The sequence below is a fragment of the Macaca nemestrina genome, chromosome 1, assembly GCF_043159975.1.
Source record: "Macaca nemestrina isolate mMacNem1 chromosome 1, mMacNem.hap1, whole genome shotgun sequence".
NCBI lineage: Eukaryota > Metazoa > Chordata > Mammalia > Primates > Cercopithecidae > Macaca > Macaca nemestrina.
In genome coordinates this window covers 75,965,766-75,990,332 of record NC_092125.1, presented here as the reverse complement: position 1 = coordinate 75,990,332, position 24,567 = coordinate 75,965,766, and the positions used below count along the sequence as shown (strand labels likewise).

The 24,567-nt window shown below is 33.0% G+C and overlaps 1 protein-coding gene across 3 annotated transcripts in view; it reads right to left on the bottom strand.

Annotated features, from left to right (window-relative positions):
• LOC105493513 (spermatogenesis associated 17) overlaps window positions 1-24,567 on the bottom strand; it is a 229,857-nt gene that overhangs the window by 30,171 nt on the left and 175,119 nt on the right. The window contains exon 10 of one of the 3 annotated variants that reach the window (XR_011614273.1): window positions 3,327-3,470. The exons of the other annotated variants lie outside the window; for them this stretch is intronic. The gene's annotated coding sequence lies outside the window, so the exon portion shown is untranslated. The remainder of the gene's footprint in view (window positions 1-3,326; window positions 3,471-24,567) is intronic. 3 annotated transcript variants of the gene reach the window in all.

The window sequence follows — 24,567 nt, the reverse complement described above, 5'->3', positions numbered from 1 at the left end:
TCTTAATAAATGTGCCCTCTGAAGAAATGCATATAGATTATAAGCACCCCCAAAATCAGTGAGGATAATGTAAGACTTAAGAAATAAACAGGCCCAAAAGGAAAAATGCAGATGGTAAAGGACCATGCACACCACTGAGACTGAGAATAGCTACACACAGGGCCAGAAAGATAGCGCCAATTCCCAGGGCAAAGCTGTATGGTTAAAAAAAGACCATTTTCCTTAACTTTCATCAGAGTGCAAAATTCATCCAACATGCACCAGTATGGTTATATTGGTTTCCAAATGGAAATGCTTTCACTATTTTCAAATCTGTTAGTAAACAGCTGTTAATTCAAGCACCAGCCCCAAGTTTCCCCACAGTGGAGCAATTAAAGAGTTAATACGTATCCCTGCAGGAAACCCCAGTATTAGTGTCCATTCTGATTGTTTAGTACTTTTGTATTATATTTAGCAAATATTTTAAATATGACTTGTGCCTATAATACATACACAACTAGCTGGGCATATTGACCGCAGTTAATTATCTAGTAAATCTGTGGCTAATTTAGCCATATTACTGTTTTTAATCTCATCAATTTGCTTCTTCCTCAAATCTTAAGAAACATACTGAGAACCAAAATATCTAGATTTAGTAGCTCAAAACATTCATGCAGAAGACATATAGAAACTAGTCACATTTGAGTCTGCCAAGCCATTTGTTATCCAAAAAATATTACAGGGATTATTTCTATTTGGGTATTGCACTGTTGGGAAGGCTTTACTCCCACAATTCTATATCTCTACTTTTTAATCTTTAATTTTTTTAAACAGTGGAACATATACCCAAAATAACTCTTGTGGTTCATACATAATTTTCAAAATTATTGTTGAATCATTCATCTTAGTATTCTTAAATACAGAGAGAGAATCTCGAGACTTAAATTATAAAATAGTAAAATAACTTTTTGAGTAGTAAAAATTGCACCATTAAAAACAAAATAAATACAGCTGGAGCACTTCTGTCCTTTGTGAAAATACTTGAGACCATAACTCTTTGTCACAAAATATGGGTGGAGCTGAGAAGGCTGGAAATTAACCCAAATTTTTATTTGCTCCATCCAAAGACCTTTGCTTGGAAACATCTCATAACACAAACAACAGAAGCCATAGGCCACCAGGGAGAAATCATGTAGCATGAAAATAAATGCTAGAGTTGATCTGTCGCTTGGAAGAGAAGAATACAATAGACACAGTACTTCTTTTTCTTCCAAATAGTTGATGTTTTGTAGCATATCATAGAATAAATGACAGAGTTAACATTTCCCTTCAGCATGCCCCGGAATCCGGAATGGATCTGAGAGCAGACAACTCACAGCTTTGGTCTGTTTCTGCTGACATCATGATAGATAAATTCTTATTTTGTGAGCTCCTTTGGAAACTATATAGGCTGTTTTCTTATTTTCAAAATGATTAAAAGTTATTTTGTTGAGCACAACTTCAGTTGGAAGAAAAATCTTGAAACTTTATATTCAAGTAGAGTATCTGCAACCTTGGAAACACATTTGGTTTTGCTGTTTGGTGAAAAAAGTTTCACACGCCATTTTGACCATTTTATAACTGCCCGACAGAGTCTTCCTGCTCACTGCACAAAGATCACAGCATTGCAGTAAAGAAAGTTTAATTCCTGCAAGACAGGCCATGCGAAGTGGGAGACAGAGTTAGCGCTCAACCTCCTTGAAGGTTCCTAGGTTAGGTGTTCTTCCAAGGCAGTTTGGGGGTGGCTCGGCAATGGGTGCTTGCTGCTGATTAGGTGAGGAGTACAATTTTAGGGGTGTAGGAAATGATCCTCCAATGAGCTGAATCGCTTTGGGTGGGGAAACAGGAGAGGCTGGAACCATTGGTCACTGGGTCCAGGTGGAGTCATGGGTTGTCAGACATGCAAAAACTTGAAAAGATATCTCAAAATGCCAGTAATAGCTTCTACAATAGTGATATTACCTACAGGGGTAATTGGAGAAGTTGCATATTTTGTGACCTCTGGAATAATGGTTGGCAATCATTTATGCCTAGACCTTAACAGAATTCAGGCTCCTCTCCTGCTCCTAGCCTGGTAGTCTCTCATTAGCTTTACAAAGCTAATGTTGAGTTTTGGAGAAGGTCTATTATCATTTATCAGGACAACATGATAAGAAGAGTTCATCCATGGATTGACTTACTTAGAAAATGTTATTGTTATTCAATGCACTGCGGTTATTCAATGCACTAGGGTCACATTATACATGGTGCTACAAATTCACAAATTCTTTTGAACAAACTCTTATTCCAGAAAATAAGATTAGAGAAAGATAAATATGCCAACTAATTCTGGAGAAAGTCCTTTGTAGGCTAAAGTGTAAAATGAAAATTTGTTAATTTCCATATAAGCAGAAATATCTGAACATCCTATTGAAACTAACTTCAGCTTCAAGGTTCCTAAAATGATACATGGATTCATAACTTTCAGCTGTTACAGACTACATCAACAATGCAGACCCCAAAACACATAAATGCAATGACTTAAGTACAAAGGAAATGAAATGACATGAGTTCAACCAAGAGGTTTCTTGGAAAACTCATACAGTCACATGCTCCTTAACAACAGGGATACATTCTGAGAAATTTGTCACTAGGCAATTTACTCATTATGTGAACATCATAGAGTACACTTTCACAAAGCTAGATGGTATAGCCTACTACATACCTAGGCTATATGGTGTAGCCCATTTTTCCTAAGCTACATACTTATATGGCATGCTACTGTACTAAATACTGTAGGTAACTGTAACACTCTGATAAGTATTTATGTATCTAAACATATAAAAGATACTTTAAAAACACAGTGTGAAAGACAAAAAGTGGTACACTTGTATAGGACACTTACTATGAATGGAGCTTACAGGACTAGTAGTTGCTCTGAGTGAGTGGTGAGTGAATGTGAAGGCCTAGCACATTACCATAGACTTTATATATAAACACTGTACACTTAGATTACAATAAATTTATAAAAATATTTATCTTTCTTTAGTACTGTAATAAACTAGCCTTACCTTGCTGTAACTTTTTTACTTTATACACTTTTGGATTTTTTAAATTTTTCACTCTTTTCTAATAACACAGCTTAAAACATGAACACACTATACAGCTGCACAAAAACATTTTTCCTTTATATCCTTATTCTAGAAGCTTGTTTTCCATTTTTTTTAACTTTTTAATTTTTTTGTTAAAAATTAAGACACAAATACACACATTAGCCTAGGCCTACACAGGGTCAGAATCATCTATGTCACTGTCTTCCACCTCCATACCTTGTCCCACTAGAAGGTCTCCTGGGGCAATCACACACACGGAGCTGTCATCTCCTGAGATAATAATGCCTTCTTGATACCTCCTGAAACACCTGCCTGATGCTGCTTTCAGTTAACTTTTTTTCTACATAGAAGCAATACACTCTAAAATAACAATAAAAATTATATTATAGCAAATATGTAACCCAATAACATAGTCATTTATTATCATTATCAAGTATTATGTATTGCACATAATCATATGTGCTATACTTTTATATGACTGGTAAAGCAATAGGTTTGTTTACACCAGCATCGCCCCAAATGTGTGAGTAATGCAATGTGGTATGACAACTCTATGTGATGTTTAAGCTTCTTTATAATCCTAAGGCACTGCCCTTGTATTTGTAGTCCATTGTTGACTGAAACGTCATCATGTGGCATGTGACAATATTTCTTTCTTCTAACCTCTGTTCTCTAATAAAGCAAGTTATTAGAGTTCTAATTCCATTTGACACTACATACCTAGGTAAATTATTATTTTTAACACTTGTTGCCATTAGAGCAAAAACACTGAAATCAAATTAATGTTAGCGACAAATGCATTGTTCTACAAAATGGCTACTACATTTCAACTTTTTATTCAAGTAAACTATAGCAGTGTCTCATTAAATTTTACTTTTATATAATTTCATTTCTTTACTTGCAAAATATGAATTCTCTAAAAGGTCAGATGTCAAAAAGGTATCTAATTATTAATTTGACGTTTTTAAGATTATTTCTGAAGAAAATAGCAGTTTCCTGAATTAAACCGAAAACCCACTTTGCCACTCTGTATATTAAATCAAACTCCCCATATAAAATAAATACAAGAAGTAATGTAGGCAAAAAGATTTCCAACAAAGGGAAATGAAGCCAAATGGTTAAGTGAAGGAAGGTAGTGACTTGACTTATACTAGTGATCTAGTGTGTCCACAGGCAAGCCTTGAACACAAAAGCCCAAGCCCATAGGCATGCACTTGTAATATCTGATTTATCTGACTTGCATCACTTTTATTAATGTTATCCCTCCTTAGAAAATATAGTTACAGTGTAGAGAATCATTTTTGCATGTAAGTTTCCATATGAGAGAGACGGTTCTTTGGTTACTTCTTCTCCAGTCAACGACAACTTTCCTGAATGTGGGTGTGTGTTTATACTTGTGCATGAAAAGACTAGCAAGCTCTATGGGACAAAGGCAGACAACATGTATAGCCAATATACTGTTTGCTAATGAGTTCTGAAGGTAACCAGCTTTTTGATTCGGATTTTTAAAAACCAAAACTAAGCATACTGTCATCTCTTATGAGGTCATGATACATAATGATATACAATAATGATGAAAATTAATATCTACAAAAATTTAAAATATATATTGAAAAAACAGGCAATTGAAAGTGTCTGTCTTTGCTTTGAAATAATAGACTTTTCTGAGGCAGTGTGTTATAAGTACTCAACAGCAGAAAGAAGCTTTCTTGAAAGTAAACTTCTTTTTATTTTTATTTTTTCTTTGAGATAGGGTCTTACTCTGTTACACAGTGTGAGAATGCAGTGGTACAATCCCAGCTCACTGCAGCCTCGATCTCACCAGGATCAGGTGATCCTCCCATGTCAGCCTCTCAAGTAGTTGGGATTACAGATGCCCACCACCACAGCCAGCTGATTTTCCTATTTTTTGTAGAGATAGAGTTTTGCAATGTTGCCCAGGCTGGTCTCAAACTCCTGGGCTCAAGTGGTCCACCCACCTCGACCTACAAAAGTGCTGGGATTACAGACATGAGCAACTGTGCCCAGCCAAAAGTAAACTTTATTTTTATATGAGAATGTCATAAAAAGTCAATCCTTAAAGCTACTATTGATTATTTTAATGCTACTAAGCCAAACTTTATATTAATACCGTAGCTACATTCTGTGATGATTTTCATCATAGATCACCAAATGCTTAACATTTGATACCTGAAAGTCTCCCAATCTGACAAATTCATGTAACTTCAGATCCATTTTTATTGTCAGCCTTTATGTCAATTATAGATCAGTAAGATGAGAATTAGAAAGTTAAAGCATGTGAAATTTTATCAATCATGTTTTGGGATAAAAAGAAAATATGTTAGTTGTGAATATATCTAATATATTCTATCATTATTTTCTGGTATATTTTTAGAATTTTTACTGTACTTTGAATTTTAGGTAACATTAGCCATGAACATGGAAACTTACTTTATAAACTAAGCATACATTTTACAAGTGGTATTTTGTACTTCTTTAATTATGCTATTAGAACTGGAAAGTAGATAAGGATGTTCAGATTAAATTGCTTCTACCCTTTGGACATTATTTATGTATATTAGATGTCAAAACTAAAATGACAGATGATTTCTAAATGCAATTAGCAAAACAATATCCACTGCCTCAAAAATCACAAAGACAAAGTAAATGAAGCTTCAAATTAAAACAGGTCTAATTTCAAATTCTATTTATTTCTTTTAAAAGTACTATTTTCAAGAAAACTTTAACCTTTTTAAATGGTTTATAGGATTCAGTCATATGAATTTTTACTGAATATGCTGACAAATAAAATAGAAATAATTTTTAAAGGTAATACACATACGATATAAAAGTGAAGGAAACAAGTATATGGTAAATGTTGATTGTTCTTCATTACTGCCATAACAAATGTCATCCTGATCTATGGCTTTAGGTGGGTGAGCTACAAAGAAATTTGGACAGACATACTTCCTGTCTTCTAATGGCAAATCATTAGATTCATACACAAGCAAATGCAGAAGAAATATATAATAAAAATAATTAAAACACTGAATAAATGCACAATAATTATATTTTGTTTACCATAAGAAAATGCATTTTTGGAGTAGGCCTTTTTATATAGGGATTTGATCTTTTAAATACTAATTAAACTTGCTAGTCATACATAGCTTGATCAAGATTCAGTTAGGAGAGGCATTCCTAAGGAAGGAGATGGAGAACATGAGTATGCTTCCCTAGTATTTGGCATAATTTGACCAACTGTGTGGATGTAAGGAATTTAGAAGAGACCAGGTGTCAGGGAGGAGATGAAGAGTTCTAGATTGAGCATATTAAGAGTGAACGTCTCTGGGATAAGAAAAGAAAACAGCTGAAAAAGTAATACGGCAACATTCTTTTCTCTAATGCTGCTTACAGGCAAGTTACACGATTAAATGAAGAAGGTAGGGAAAGTAAGACATTTATAACACAACGGACAAATGACAATGCATTGCCAGTTAGACAGCATAATAACTACCATCTAATTTTCTCTTTAGAATCCATTTATTCTTCAAAGCCCTAGATCATGATCAAGAGACCACATTTTCTAACTGAGGAATTACAGGAGAGGAAAACTCGATTTTATTAAATACTCCAATTGTTATAAGCAAACCCTTTGCAAATAGCTCCTGGAATAGATTTAATAAGAAAGCAAGGTTAACATTTGTATCCTTAAAACCAATAATGTAAACTATTTTCACTGCTTTTATACCTTTATAACATTTAATTAATATTCTTAAAGTCACTTGCTGCCCAAGCTATCAAATTATCACTTCCTAGTCATTTGGCAATTCACATTTGTTAACCTTTTAACTTGTAAACAGATTTAATTTTTTCTCTAATAGTTTAACCTTACAACAGTCACCTAAAAAGTAACTTGTAAATTAATTCAGAGTTAATAACACCATTATCAATCTGGCACTTATATGACAGATGTTACAAACGGCAGCATTCTCTAATCAGCCTAGATGTATGGCTTCCAGGCTCTTCTAAGAATAAATATGAATGTGTAGCTAAATAATTCCATGAAGAACTTGTTAGGAGAAAATATATTGCATTTAGGCAGAATTTGGAAAATATTCAATTAAGTATATTAAAATAAAATGAATCTATGAAAATAATTTATTTGCACTGGAACACTTCCTTCAAGTGAATTCTTAAGCAGGAAGCCCAGGATTTGACACAGATGAATGGAGCCCTGTTTGAGTCGAGGAGATGTTCAGTACAGGGCTCCAGATGCTGATTGCTCGTTGGTGCACATTATGTAAAGTGACATGAAGTGATCAATTAATGCAAAATTTAAAAAAGAATTTGACTATCATTTTTATGGTATATATACTACTGGCTTCCTTTGCCTTTTTGCAGGAGGTTAAAAAAATATTAAGCACCAACTTGGGGATTTACCAAAAAAAATTTCCAAAGAGTTGGCTTGTTACATTCTGATATAAAATCGAATGGAAGATACAAAATGATATGAGATGAATCTATAAATTCACATCTGACTTGCAAATAAGCTTTCACATACTTGCCTTAGAAGTAATAAAAGTTGGATATTTTATAGATTTAAATATCAATATTTAATTTTTTTGAATAAATTTTATTGTGTATGTTTGAAGTTTACAACATTATTTTATGGGATATATATAGATAGTAAAATGTTTACTATAGTGAGTAGATTAATATATCTCTCATCTGACAGTTACTTTATTTTTGTGACAAGAACAGCTAAAATCTACTTATTTAAGAACACTCCCTAATATAATTTTATTAACTTTAACCCTAATGTTGTACATTGGCTCGCTGGACTTGCATCCTATATACCTGCTATTTTGTATCTTTTGATCTACATTTCTCCATTCCCTCTTGCCACCCCAACCCCTTCCCCATGCCAATGGTAATCATTTTCTTTCATGCTCTATCTCTGTGTATTTGAGCTCATTTAAAAATATATCTATTTTTTTTCACATTAGTGAGTAAATGCAGTATTTTCTTTCCTTCTTTCTTCCTTTTATTTGAGATGGAGTCTCGTTCTGTCACCCAGGCTGGAGTGCAATGGTGCAATCTTGGCTTACTGCAACTTCCACCTGCTGGGTTCAAGTGATTCTCCTGTCTCAGCCTCCCGAGTAGCTGGGATTACAGGTGTGGGCCACCATGCCTGGCTAATTTTTGTATTTTTAGTAGAGATGGGGTTTCACCATTTTGGCCAGGCTGGTCTTGAGCTCCTGACCTCAGATGATCCAACCTCCTTGGCCTCCCAAAGCACTGGGATTACAGGCGTGAGCCACCATGCCTGGCCGAATGCAGTATTTTCTTTCTGTGTCTGGCTTAGCATGCCCTTCAGGTTCATCTATGTGTGGTAAATGGCAGGATCTTTTTCTTTTTCGAAACTTTTTAAAATAATAATACATATCACACATTTTCTTTATCCATTCATCCTTCGATGAACATTTAGGTTGTTTCCATATCTTGGCTGTTGTGAATAATACTGCAATGAATGTGGAAATGCCCCTTTACAATGGGGTAAATTCTTTTCCTTTGAGTATATACACAGAAGAGAGATTGCTGGATTATACGGTAGTTCTATTTTCAGTTTACTCAGGAATCTCTGTATTGTTTTCCATAATAGCTGTTCCAATCGACATTCTATCAACAGTGTACTAGGGTTCCATTTTCTCTACACCCTCACCAACATTTGTTATCTCTTATCTTTTTGATATCAGCCATCCTTACAGATGTGAGGTGATATTTCAGTGATTTTAATTTGCATTTTACTGATGATTAGTAATACTGAGCATCTTTTAATGTACCTGTTGAAATTTTTATATCTTCTTTAGAGAAATGTCTGTTCATGTTCTTTGCCCACTTTTTATTTTTCTTGCTGTTGGATTATAAATGTTCTTTATAAAATTTGAATACTAACCCTTATCAGATAAGTGGTTTGCAATTATTTTTTACCAGTTGTAGGTTGCCTTTTCATGTTGTTGACTGTTTCCTTTGCTGTGCAGATGTTTTTTAGTTTAGATTTGGTTTAGCTTGATGCTTTTTAGTTCCATTTTATTTGTTTTTGTTTCTGTAGCCTGAATTTCTGGTGTGATATTCAAAAAATCATTTCCAAGGCCAATATCAAAGAAGTTCCACCTATACTCTCTTCTAGGAGTTTTATGAATTCAGGTGTTACATTTAGGTCTTTTATCAATTTTAAGTTGATTTTTATGTATGGTATAAAATGGGATCCAATTTCATTCTTTTGCATTTGGAAATCCAGTTTCTCAGCATCATTTGTTGAAGAGACTATCAGTTCCCCACTGTGTCCTCTTGGTGTGCTTTTCAAAAATTAGTTGACCATATATGTTTCAATTTATTTCTGGGTTCTCTATTCTGTTCCATTGGTCTATGTTTCTGTTTTTTATGCTAGTACCATACTGTTTTGATTACTATAGTTTTGTAATATAACTTTAAATCAGAAAGTATGATGTCTCCAACATTGTTTTTCTTCATATTGCCTTGACTATTCAGGGTTTTTTTTGTGTGTGTGTGGTTCCATACAAATTTTAGGATTTTTATTTTCTCTTTATGTGAAGAATGGCATTATAATTTTAAGTTCCCGGGTACATGTGCCAAAATGTGCACATTTGTTACATAGGGGAAATGTATGCCCTGTGGTTTGCTGCACCTATCAATCCATCAACTAGGTACTAAGCCCAGCATGCATTAGCTTTTTTCCCTAATGCTCTAACCTCTCCCTGCTCTCTCCCAACAGGCCCCAGTGTGTGTTGTTCCCCTCCCTGTGTCCATGTGTTCTCATTGTTCAGTTATCACTTATGAGTGAGAACATGCAGTGTTTGGTTTTCTATTCCTGCATTAGTTTGCTGAAGATAATGGCTTCCAGCTTCATCCATGTCCCTGTGAAGGACATGATCTCCTTCCTTTTCATGGCTGTGTGGTATTCCATGTTGTATATGTACCACATTTTCTTTATCCAGTCTATCATTGATGGGCATTTGGGTTGATTCCATGTCTTTGCTATTGTGAATAGTGCTGCAATGAACAGACACATGCATGTATCTTTATCATAGAATGATTTATATTCCTTTGGGTATATGCCCAGCAATGGGATTGCCGGATCAAATGGTGTTTCTGGTTCTAAATCTTGGATGAATCACCACACTGTCTTCCACAATGGTTGAACTAATTTACATTCCCTCCAACAGTGTAAAAGCATTCCCTATTTCTCTGCAGGCATTGTAATTTTAATAGAAATTGTCTTAAATGTGTATATTGCTTTGGGTAGTATGGACATTTTAACAATATTAATTCTTCCCATGCATAAACGTAGGATACCTTTCCAATTATTTGTTTATTCTTCAATTTATTCCATTAATGTTTTATAGTTTTTAGTAAAAATATTTAATTTTTATATTAAAGCATAAACTGTATAGCATAGAAAATGAATTCATGTTAACAAAGGGCAAATTAATCTTTTAATAATCAGTTTTTCCAAATGGCTCTTATTCTAATACACCATGAAAACGGAGCTAATGATGTGTAAATTTTAAATGAGATAAAGACAGCATTAGAGATTCGGAATGTCACTATAATGTAAGTAATCAAAATATAATAATAGATATAAAAAAGATCACTAAATATAATAAAAGCTAAAATGTATGCTGTTTACTATGTGAGAATAGTTTATATTGTTCTTCAATTCCATTATCAGAAAAACACTGTAAGGAAAGTAAAATATTTTCCCCTTTCCACAAATTAGAAACCTGAGGTACAGAGAATTTAAATAATTTGCTTAAAATTATGCACCGATCTGGAATTTGAACATGAAATCTCACTTCAGAATGCAGTTTCATAATTATTATATTTTAGTGCCTTGAGTTTCATATATAGTGATTTTAATGACTGTTTTGAAATTTACTACTGGGTTGAAAAGATAAATCTTTCTCTAATTGGTAAAATATATTTAGAAGATAGTAATAAGTAATGTTTTAAGTCCATAAAAATGCCAACTCTCACTATGACTACTTATAATCATTCTGGATATATTAGTTAATGGAATTAACCAAAGCACTAAAATAGAATGTAAATGTCAGAAATAAAGAAACAAAAATATCATGAGTTTCAGATAATTATATACCTGGAAACACCAAGAAAATCAACAGATAAATAATTAGACCTATTAAAAATGTTCAAGAATCTTTACAGTAACTGTTACAGACTAAATTGTGTCCTCCCCAAATTCATATAATAAAGCTCTAACCTCCAATGTGACTATATTTGGGCCTATAAAGAGATAATAATGGTTAAGTGAATAAAGGTGGGACTTTAAGTTGATTGGGCTGCTGTCTTAATAAGAGGAAGAAACACCAGAGATTTTTCTGTCTCCATTTTTACAGAGGCCATGTGAGGACATGGGTGAGAAGGCTTCATCTGCAAGTCGGGGAAGAGAGGCCTCACCAGAAACCGACCCTGAGCTTGGAGTTACAGCCTGCACAATTGTGGTAAAACAGATGTCTTGTTTAAGCCACCCATCTGTAGTATATTCTTATAGCAGCCTGAGCAGACTCATAAAATAACAAGAATATATATAAATAATGAAAGTTACTGTATAACAAGAGCCAGCTAGAAAATAAATAAGAAAAGAACTTTCCCACAATAACAATAAAATATAAATTACTTAAGAACAAATCTAACAACAAATGTGTAGAATTTTACAATTTTTATTGAGAAACATAGTGTGTTCTTGGAAAACAAAGCTCAATTCATTAAAATCAAGGAAATGTTAGTTCAGTCGTTAATTTTATACCCATGTGACTGGTAAAACTTTTAGGTGAATAATAAATGTTAGAATGTAGACTATATCCCTGCTGTAGACTAAATATGTACTTTGGAAAATGGATATGAAACAAATTTAAAGATCTAAATATCCTAGAATCCAATAATACTTTTCTTTCATATTTGCACCAAGAGATATGTAACTTAACAGATATGTATATGTTATATAACTACAGATAACCAACATAACATTCATATTAGGATGATTTATCAGAGCAAAAGGCTGATTACCAAACCAGATTAATCTTTAGTAAAATTGATAAATTGTGGCAAATCCATGTGTAGAATATTTTACACTAGTAAAAAAGAATGAAATGCAGCTACACACAATGGGTGTGCCATATAAAAAGCTAAAAAAACCCCAACATGGTATGATTTACACATTCATGTATATACATTTACATGTATATTACTCATTTTGTATATCTCAGGAACTTTTAATGCATTTGTATTTATATGAATACAAAAAAGAACAGTTCTATTCTTCTGAAGTCTTTTGGCATTCTTATTGATTCCATCTTTTCTGTTCTTAATTAGAGATAGCCACTCTCCTGAATGTTTTAAATGATTTCTTTGCTTTTCTCTATACTTTTATCAGGTATGTTTTTATTTCTAAATAATAGTTTGTTTTGTATATTTTAGGAACACTTAATGTATCTGTATTCATATGAATATTTGTATTCATATAAATTCAACACGTATACAAACATATACATATTGAATATGAATATACACATATTAATATAAATAAAAATATAAATTTATTTATATTTGTATTTTACATATATGTATATGTATTTTATACATATGCATATGAAAGAAAATTATACATATGCATATGAAAGAAAAGTGTTATTGGATTGTAGGATACTTACATCTTTAAATTTGTTTCATATCTGTTTTCCAAAGTACATATTTAGTATATAGCAGGGATATAGTCTACATTCTTTCTAACATTTATTATTAACCTAAAAATTTTACCAATCACATAGGTATGAAATTAATGATTGAACTAACATTTCCTTAATTTTAATGAATTGAGCTTTGTTTTCCAAGAACACATTATAAATACATATACATATAAATTTATATGTATTTTTATAAAACACATATGAAATACAAATGTATATAAATGTATTTGTATTTATATGAATACAAAGACACTAAAACTTCCTAAATATACAAAACAAACTATTATTTAGGAATAAAAACATACGCAATAAAAATAAGAGAAAAGCAAAGAAATCATTTAAAAAATTCAGGATAGTGGCTATCTCTAATTAAGAACAAAATAGATGGAATCAACAAGAATGCCAAAAGATTTCAGAAGAATAGAACTGTTCTTTTTCTAAACTGATGAACTGATGGATAATTTTTTGTATAATTATTTTTATAAGTAATATTCTGGTATTCTATACCTACTTGACACATAATGAAGACAATTTTAAATATATATAATATACAAAACTGTGAACATTATAAAAGAACAGTTAATCAATATAAAATAATAGAAATTCAACAAAAATCCCAAAGTAAATAAAATGGTAACTAAGTGAAATGAGTAATAAAAATAATAGAATTGCTAACCATGGAGAAACGACAGAATAAATGGTATGAAGAAAACTCAGTAGCTATTTGGAAAATGGCAGAGGTCCTTACCTATCAATAATTACCTTGACTGTAAATGGATGACATTCTACAGTTAAAAGACCATAGAGTGGCTGAACAGATTTTAAAAAGAGACCCAACTATATGCTGCCTACAAGAGACTGATTTCACCTGTAAGGAAACAAACTGAACATGAGGGCATGGAAAAAGTTATTCCATGAAAATGGAAACCCAAAGAAAGCAGGAGTATATCTATACTAGTATCAGATAAAATAGTAAAATAGTAGAAATAGATGAAGAAGGTTCATTATATAATGATAAAGGGGTTAATTCAGCAAAAGGATATAACAATCAAAAATATACATGCACCCAACAACAGAGCACTTAAGTAGATATATAAAACAAATATTAAAAGATCTAAAGGGAGAGATACACTGGAATACAATAATAACAGGAGACTTCAACACCCCATTTTCAGCAATGAACACATCATCTAGGCAGAAAATCAACTATGAAATATTAAATTTAAACTGTACTCTAGACTAAATGCATACACGACCTTGAGAAGAAATGAGGAGATTCCTTGGAAGAAAGAATTGACAAGGAAGTACAAATCCATTGAGGGTAGTGGTCAGCATTTGCCCCATGGTATATACTTGTCCACAGAATCCTGAGTCTGGGTATAACCTCCCACATGCTCAAAAAATAGATGCTTAGAACTAGAGCAGAGTGAAAAATTAAACTAGAGAACTCTATATAAAACTGGAATGCCTAAAAAATAACATTCTCAGTCAGTGAACTAGAAAAAGAAAAAGACTTTAGTAGGGAGCATTTGAGCATATCTAACTATCCCATTCTTAGTTCTAGACTGAGTAAAGAGCAGGAAAAAAGTCTTTCCTGAGAGTTCCTAACCATGAACTCATACTCATGTAGGTTTGGACCTCAATTAATATAACTAGGTAAAAATATCAGATCAAAATTTAGTTTTCTTTGTTCCTAGGTGCGGAGTGTCACAATGCACTTTGCAAAACCAAACAAAAAACTCTGAAAAAATGCACTTTAAATCAGGTTTCAAAAAAGTCCCATATATAAAGTTCTAATGAATAAAAACTCAAAATCAAACATTCTAAGACAAAAAATGATAAAAACAAACAAAAATTGAAAAATAACAAAAAGAAGGGCTAAAAATATTTTGGGTTAAAAATCAGTTATGCATGAGAGTTAATGGAAAAACCTCAAAATTAGACAGATAAATATTTGGGATTCTTGATAGTGAATATAAAATGTCTTATATATTTAAAGAAAAAGGGAATTAAAAGTATGAAAACTAAACAAGCAACTATCAATTGAACAGGCTGACTTGAAAAAGAATGAAGTATATCTTTCACATATACAAAAAAACAGAAAACAGAAACCCCATATGTTATAAAACACAGTACAAACAACTGAATTTTATAAAAGGAAAACAATTCTAATAAAAGCATACAAAAATCAGCAAAAAGGGACAAAGAAATGAAAAAATATAAATATATATATTTATTTTATATCTATATCTATATATATCATATCAATATATATCATATATAGAAGTTATGGCTAATTCCAGGAAATATTAGAAAACACCACTATTTAAAGATATAGCAGCTAAGATTTTTCCAATTTGGTGCAAGACACCACAGATTAAGTAACCCAAGGAATACTACGCAGGATAAATAAAAATGAAATCTATACCTAAATGAAGGGTTCATATATGTAATTAGAAAAATAGTAAGAAAAAGACAAACACACGAACAGAAATATGAGTAAAAGATATAATACATGTAGTTTACAAGAGACCAAGTGGTCAACAAATGTCTGAAAAGATTTTTAGCATAAGTTGTTATCAAAACAATGTAAGTTTTCAAAGAGATAATTTTTAACCTATTATAAAATTAATGATATAAAAATATTCAGTGTTGGCGAGAATGTAGGGAAATAAAAATTCACACAAATGGTTGAAAATGTAAATTAATCTTTCTGTAAGACATTTGGAAAGATGGATCAAAAGTCTTAAAAACGTGCATACTCATTAATCCAGGGTTTCTCACAGGTGGCATAACTGACATTTTAGGTGGATAATTCTTTGCTGCAGGGGATACCCTGTGCATTGTAGGAAGTTTAGCAATCCCTGATCTCTCTTTACCCTTTAGATTCCTGTAGCCTCCTTCATTAAGTTGTGACAATCAAAAACACACTGCCAAAATCACAAAATCACCCCTTGTAGAGAGCCACTCCTTTAACTTGTTATTCCCATTTTAGGAACTCATTTCTAAGGACATACATTTTGGGGCAAAGTTTGCATTGCTCCTTTTAACATTACCTTTGAATTTGAAATTTTGGAAAATTAATTTAAAAGACAAATTAATACAAAATCAGAGGATACCAGTTAAATAATGTTATCCACATAACACAGCATAATTAATGCTAAACATCTTCCATCTTAAAAAAAAACAAAAACAAAAAATGATACTTTACCATCTATCTCCCTATAGCTATTGCTCTCTCTTCTCCCATCACAGCCAAACTTATCCAAATTTTTATCTACACATGCTATCTTCTTTAAAATTTACCTAATCAACCAACTCCAGTCTGGACTTGTCTCCCCTATTGTCATTGAATCAACTTCTGCTAAGTAACCAGTGACCTTCATTTTGCTAAATCTATGGGGATTTTTCACTATTCATTTTATTTGAATTCACAGCATCATTTGACATGGCTCATCACTCCTTTATTCTTATTGCATTGTCTTTCCTTGACTTATTTGATAAGCATATTCCCTCAGCTTTCCTCACATTTATCTACCTCCTTTACGGGGTTATCCCACTTCAAATGGCCATTAGATACTGGCATTCCTCAAAACTTCTCCTAGCCCTCCTCTCTTCTTACTCTGTGTTCTCACTCTAGGAAATTTCATCTAGGCTATGGTTTGAACCTAGTCTCTTTATATCCTCAAAATTTCATGTTGAAATTTGATCTCCAGTGTGGTGGTGTTGAGAGGTGGGGCCTAGTGGGAGGTGTCTGGATCATGGGGACAGATCCCGCATGAATGGCTTGGTGCCATTTCATTCTAGCAGTAGTGAGTGAATTCTTGCTTTCGTGAGATGGGATTCTGGGGGATTGGATAAGTTGGGACGCCCCTTAGGTTTGGTCCCTCTTTGCCCCTGCCTGCTTTGCCCTTAACCTTCTCTGCCATGTTTTAATGCAGCACAAAATTCCTCACCAGAAGCTGAGCAGATGCCAGCACCATGCTTCTTGTGCCGTCTACAAAACTATGAGCTAAATAAACCTCTTTAAAAACTACCCGCTTCGGGTATTCCTTTATAGCAACAAAAAATAGACTAGGACAATCTACTTTCATGGTTTCTATTATTATTTACGAACCAAATATACTCAATTTTGTGATTCTAGTAAAAACTGTTGTTCCAAGCAATGCACCTCTATATTCAATTATATTCTATTCTATATTTTATTTGACATATCTAATTGGATGAGTTAAAGTCGTTTCAAACTCAAAAACGTTCAAGATTGAACTCTGGGATTCTTCTCTGTGACTGACTCCTAATTCTAGCCCTTTTCTTCTTTTCCAAGTCTCAATGAGTAATACCATTCTAAATCTATTAGCCTTTTGCAGAAAGTCAAAAGTAATAAGAAAACTTACTTTCTTATTCCATCATACTCAATCCATTTTCAAGTTTTAACATTACCTGTATTCTTAATACTTCTAAAGTTAATTCATATCTCTCCAAATCCACTGCCATTCTTCTAGAACAAACACATTAAATATAATTCGGACTACTGCTCACAAACTTGTCTCTTCTCCATTCATTCTGGTCTCTCTAAAATTCAGTATCCACATTGTATCCAGAGAAAACTTCTTAAAAGCATAAACCTCACTTTTTCAACCCTTGCTTAAAACCATTTAACTCTCCTAGACTAAAGACTGAATTCTTCAGGATGGCCTAGAGGGTACCTACATGTTCTATATCTGGCCAGATCTCCGGTCTTCTTGTTTAACATCTTTGTCCTTATTCTCTCAACTTCAGTCCTAATAACCTTTTGAAACTGGAAAGTCCATGTTCCTTGAGAACTGGAAGTCCATGTTGTCTGCAATCACAGGTGTTTAGCACTTACTGATCCTTCTGTCCAGAAGCTACCTCCCACATCCACTCACTCACCACACACACACACACACACACACACACACACACACACACACACAGTATTCCTATTTATGATCACCATTTCTTTCCATTTGAGATGAAGCATCATTTTCTCTACGAGTTCCTCCAGATTTCCTAGACAAGTTAGGGTTCTTTACTATCCAGTCTTATAGATATATGACCTTTTCCTTTGAGGTATTTAGAACAGTGATTAATTTACATTCTAAATTGTCTAGCGTACTTCCTGCCCCACAGAAGGTGTTCAGTATTTGTTGAATGACTAAAGACAACTGTTGCTAAATATGATCTTCAAGGAGTTTTAGCTGGGAAGCTGCCTAAATCCAAATATCTCCATACATTATAATATTATCAAGGAACACAAGTAAAACTAAACATGACACATACCTTCAGCCTTACTAAGAAATAAAGAATACAAATCTCAAGTTACTTATAATTAAAGAAAGAAGCATCAAAGTCTAAGAGTTAATACAATAGCTTTCCTCATTGTTGCAAACCTTTGGGTGTAAAAAGCAAGGGAAGAGAAAGCTTACTGAAGGCTATAGAAGGAGGTAAGAGGCACAGAGAACACTGATTAAAATAACCTCCAGAAAGATAAACTTCAAAACTAAGTGTTAAAAGGCTAAACACAGGCCTCTGACTTGACAGTTCATGGCATCAATTATAGAGAAGAGCATGGAATCTGAAGAGATTGCTTCTAGGGAAGAGGGTGATAGAGAAATATGCCCCCTTGAGTCAGAAATGGAAGAAAAGGAGGAAGTAAAAGTGGAAAAATAAGGATCCTGCAGAAATAAAACCACAAGACATCAGCTCCCTCTTCTTCCCTACAACATCATTTTATTAAAGAAACCATATTTACCATACTAACAAAAATGTATGTACTTGACCTAGGAACTCTGTCCACAAAATAAAGAAAATAAGTAAAATAAAACCTCATTAAAAGTCACTGTGAGAAAAAAAATCAAAGTGAAAATTCAAACGTTTTAGCAAACGAAAATTCTGGAAAACAATAAGAACATTCCAAATTGAATTAAATATTCTCAAACAAGAATTAAGAAATATTTTTATATAAAAACTCACAAACTAAGAACAGAAATGTACCAAAAACCAGAAAGATATGCAGGAAGCTTATTTAAACCCAGAAAAGAAATTGAGGAAAAAGACAAAACCATATCGGAAAAGTAAATTATACATGGCCCAAAGGAAATAAATTTTAATACAAATTTAAAAGAAAGCTACAAAAAAAAAAATGAAATAAGTAATATGGGTGAGAGAGAAAAGGGTTAAAGTGGAAGATAGGCAAAGAAGATTCAACACTAAATATAATTAGAGTCCCTAAGATGATAAAAGTGTAAAAAAGAATATTTCAAGCTATAATAAATATTTTCAGAAATATGAGAAAGCTTTAAATCTATATATTGAAAGGAATAACTATGTACCTGAAAAAATGTAAACTGAAATGATAAACTGTAAGCCATAAAACTAACACATATATGATGGTGTTCCCATAAGTGTATAATTTACTGTATGGTTTTTAGCTATATTTTTACTGTAACTTTTCTATATTTAGATACATTTATATACTCAAATACTTATCATTGCATTACAACTGTCTACAATATTCACTACAGGAACATGCTGTACAGGTTTTTAGCTTAGGAGCAATAGGCTATACCATATAGCCTAGGTCTGTAGTAGGCTATACCATCTAGGTTTGTGTAAGTACACTTTATGACGTTCACACAACTACATTATCTAGTGACACATTTCTCAGAACATATCCCCATTAAAGTGATGATTGACTGTATTAATCTTTAAAGACAAAGAAAAATATTCAGAGCATTCAGGCAGATTGTGATGTCCAAGGATGGTAACTGAATACAACAGGTTATAAAAGAATATATCAACTGCAAACTTACTTTCTGTATGTATCAAGGTGGTAGATTATATGTTCAAAAGCGAGATTGAAATAGTACTGTAAGAATAACAAAATACTGGCAATGAATAAGAGGTGGTTTTATCTTCTCTATTTGCTTCTCTCTTTTCTAAATTTTCTAAAATTAAAGTGAATTCTTGCAATCTAATCATACAAAATATAGTTTTCAGAAAAGCATGATAAATTCAATTTAATTGTGTGAGATCACCTTTTCTGAATGAGAATAATGAATGGGGACTGTACCAGAAATGCTAAAATTAGGAGGACAATCAGCATGCAGAGATACATGGGAAACTGAAGTTCAGTAATACAAAATGTTTCATAAAGTTACAGGGAAATTATTGGGCATGCCTATAGAATATGCATGTGTGATCCTAGTCATTAACCTATAGACAAACAAGATGTGGCCAACAGCAGAGCAGAAACTTGTACCTAGAAGAAAAATATTAGACTCATGTAATATAGCCCATTTAAAGGTAGCTTTTGAAACCACATGAGGTAAACTATGCTGCAATTTCAGGGCAACATCTTGAGGGTAAAATTGATTTGGTATGTTTCCACTCAGTCGAGGATCTTACTTTGGATAGACACACACATCATCACCACCATCTGTATTAGTTCTTTCTCACACTGCTGTAAAGAACTGCCTGAGACTGGGTAAATTATAAAAAAAAGAGGTTTAATTGACTCAGTTCCACAGGGCTGGGGAGGCCTCAGGAAACTTACAATCATGGCAGAAGGGGAAGCAAACATTTCCTTCTTCACATGATGGCAGCAAGGAGAAGGAGAGTTGAATGAAGGGGAAAGCCTCTTATAAAACTGTCAGATCTTATGAGAACTTGCTTGCTATTATGAGAATAGCATGTGGGAAACTGATCCCTTGATTCAATTACCTCCAGTGGGTAATTGAAACTGATCCCTTGATTCAATTACCTCCAGTACCCTCCCACCACAGTTGAGGATTATGGGAACTACAATTCAAGAAGAGATTTAGGTGGGGACATAGCCAAACCATATCAACATCTGGAAGATTTGTTCACAAGAAAACTGGGAGAAATGAGAGGATGCACTTACTAAATATCTTCCAGTTTGATATTCTTTAATAGTCTTAAAACAGTTTCATCCCAGCACTTTGGGAGGCTAAGGCAAGTGGATCACGAGGTCGGGAGATCAAGACCATCCTGGCTAACACGGTGAAATCCTGTCTCTACTAAAAATACAAAAAATTAGCCAGGTGTGGTGGTGGGTGCCTGTAATCACAGCTACTTGGGAGGCTGAGGCAGGAGCACGGCATGAACCCAGGAGGTGGAGCTTGCAGTGAGCTGAGATCATTCCACTGCACTCCAGCCTGTTCAACAGAGTAAGACTCCATCTCAAAAAAAAAAAAAAAAGAAAGAAAGAAAAAACAATAGGTTTCAGATTTCACTAAAATATAACTTCTATAATATTTACTAAAAGGTACTCATTTTTTCTTCTAATTTTTTTTAAGGCCAGTTCCCTGTAAGACTAATTCATGAGCTGAACTCAAAAGAAGTAAAAGCAGATAAGAATAGCTGAGTTATGAGAAAACTAGATACATATAAGAGATTTATTTGATCAACAGTATGTATAAAAACTAGATCAATTTTAGCACCATGCTGGGAGAATAACACTTTATAAACTAGAGAGGGTTTATACCAGGAATACAAGGATAGTTCAATATTACAGCATATATTGATGTAGTACATTATTTTAAAAGGTTGAAGAAGAAAAACATATTGATCTTTTTAGATACTAAGAAATTATTTAATAGAATTCAATAATTACCTCACTCAAAAAGATAACTTCTTAATATTTCAATATCATATTTTAACTAGTTATATGTATGTATGACACTATCAAGTAGTTAAAATTGTGTGTGTGTACATTATGTATCCAATAGCCAATTTTATGCTCAGAAGTGAATGATGACCATTTTTATCTATTTTTCATTAATAAATAATAAGGTAAAAGAAAATCCTAATCAGAATAGAAATACAAAATAATTAGAAATATGCTTAGCCAATAATTGGAAACTGGAAAAGTTACAAAACTCTTTTTAAGGTCAATTTAAAATTTTTTAATAAATTGAGAGAGAAAGCATGTTCTTGAATGCTAAGACTCAATATATTAAAAGTCAATTCTTCCTAAATTAACCTATAAATTTATTCAGTAGCAAACATAATTCCAGTTGATTTATGACTAAAGATGTGTGTACATCTTTTGTAAAAACCACTGAGAATAACCAGTGTTAATGACAACGAAGGGATATGTATATATGTGGAATAAAGTACTTTTTCATTCATTCTGCTTCAGAGCAGTTCGATAATACATAATGGAAGTATTAATAATATGTGACCACTCTACATCAGTCAGAGTTCTCCAAGGAAAGAGAACCAATGAGATAGATGTCAGGGGAGGGGTGAATGTATTTTAAAGAACTGGCTTGTGCAATTTTGGAAACTGGCAGGTTTTACATCTGTAAGGCAGTCCACTTCAGTAAACTGAAAACACAAACAGGAATTGATGTTGCAGCCTTGAGGCAGAATATCTTCTCTGGGAACCCTCTGTTTTTGTTCTTAAAACCTCTAACTTATTGAATGAGACCCACCCACATTATGGAGGGTAATCTACTTTACATAAAGTCAACTGATTATAGATCTTAAGCACATCAGCAAAACACCTTCACAACATCACCTAGACAGTGTTTGATTAAATAATGGTATTATAGCCTAGTCAAATTGACATAACATAAAACTAACCATCACATTCTTTGACTCAGAAATTTTACTTTCAGGAAATCATTAGGGCAAAGATACATGTATATGTATAAAAACATTCATCTCAGTGGCAGTACCCAAAACATACTGCTGCTAAATGGTTTGATAGGGTCCTACCTAGAAGTACACATAAATATCCATTTGAATTCTCCATGCCAAACCTCCAGATATAGCCAGAAGGACAGTTGAATAAGTATTATTAGCTAACTTTTGTGTTCATGTTATATTTCAAGTATTTCCATGATTCTTAAGACCAAAGTTGGCCTCTTTCTAAGGCATAATATATATTTCCTATTTATATTTCCAGTCATTTGGGGTCCCCTTATTCTAGTAAAACCTCCTCTTGTCTGAGTCAAATCAAGACCAGAAAGTCACAGAAAGATATTAAAGCAATAATCTTATACTTCGGAATGAAGGCAGTAGGTATGGAGGCCACAATTCACACTGGTATCTTGGCCCAGTTTCCTATAACAGCAAGAATAAAGTAAATTGAGGCCTTCAAATTTAAAAACATAAGGTTAAGAGTTTAATTGTAGAGAAATGCAGAGATAATGCACTCCATGATCTTTGTCAGATGAAGAATTTAACTCTCATTCTAGATGAGTAACAATGCAGAGAAGACTGGCATATGTTGAATTTTTAGAGACTTACGAACTTCTTATTTTATTTTTTTAAGAGATGAGGTATTTCGCTGTCACCTAGGCTGGAATGCAATTGTGCCATCATAGCTCACTGCAGCCTCCAACTCATGGGCTCACACAATCCTCCCACATCAACCTCTCAAGTAGATGGAACTACAGACATGTGCCAGCATGCCTAGAAAATCTTGAAATTTTTTGTGGAGACAGGGTCTCACTACATTGCCCAGGCTGGTCTCAAACTCCTAGGCTCAAGGAATCCTCCTGCCTCTGCCTCCCAAAGTGCTGGGATTACAGAACTGAGCCATTGCACCTGGCCTGAGACTTAGAAACTTCAGGAGAAACTTTTCATAAAGTTCAGGAATCACATTGGGATTAAAAACTTTCAGAAAGAAAATTTCATAGGCAAGCTATTAAACCTCTCACTGTCAGAAAAAGATTTTGGCCTCCACCACAGTGTACAGCTGCACATCTAGGGCAAACATCTTACCTGGGATAGTGTAAATCTTACAGACCTCCAAAGGAAATGTTAACCACAGTCTCTTCAGAGCTGTATAGTTATTAATAATCTAATGGAGAGATCTCTCAGTTTCAAGCTTTATTGCAGTTAAAAAATATAAAGATTTTAAAAAATGGCTTACCATGCTTCTTTGTAAAAAATTTGTTCCATTATGTTTGTTCATCATTTAAATGAAATATTTTAGAATCAAATGCAAATTGTGCCCTTAGGTTAATGATTATAACGAATATGCTCAGATCTAATCTTTTGAAAATCTTGGACACATCATTGCACATATTATTTCCATTCACAAGTTAAAATTCAAATCAGGAACCCTGTTGTATCATTTTTAAAGGCATCATTGGAAATTACTAAACAATGTATCAAATTGATCAGAAACAAACCAGATTAAAAAACAAAGGTAGCATAAATGTTAGTATATGTTAGTATGCATCTTAACATAATACATTAGCATATGTTAGTTAGCATATGTTAGTATGTATCTTAACATAATATATTTAAAGTATTCTATGGGCTAAATATTATTTTAGTAAGTAATACAATATGATATTTGGCTCTGCCCAATTTTCTGAAATGCATAATAGGCTACAGCATACATATACATATATAAATATATGCATATACAAATGCATCTATAGATTTATAATAAAAATTCACGTAAATTTTTACTTTTCCTGAAGCCTACTGTCCTTAGAAAGACTAAACAAGGGTAATCAGAGGAAGAAAACTGAAGAAATTCAGTCTCTAATATACTGTCAAAGAGGGAGAGAGAAAAAACACTTAAACTGAATATTTGATTATTGAAGGCCATCCTCATAAGCAAAGTATTTTCCTTCAATTACACCTAATTATTTAATTGTTTA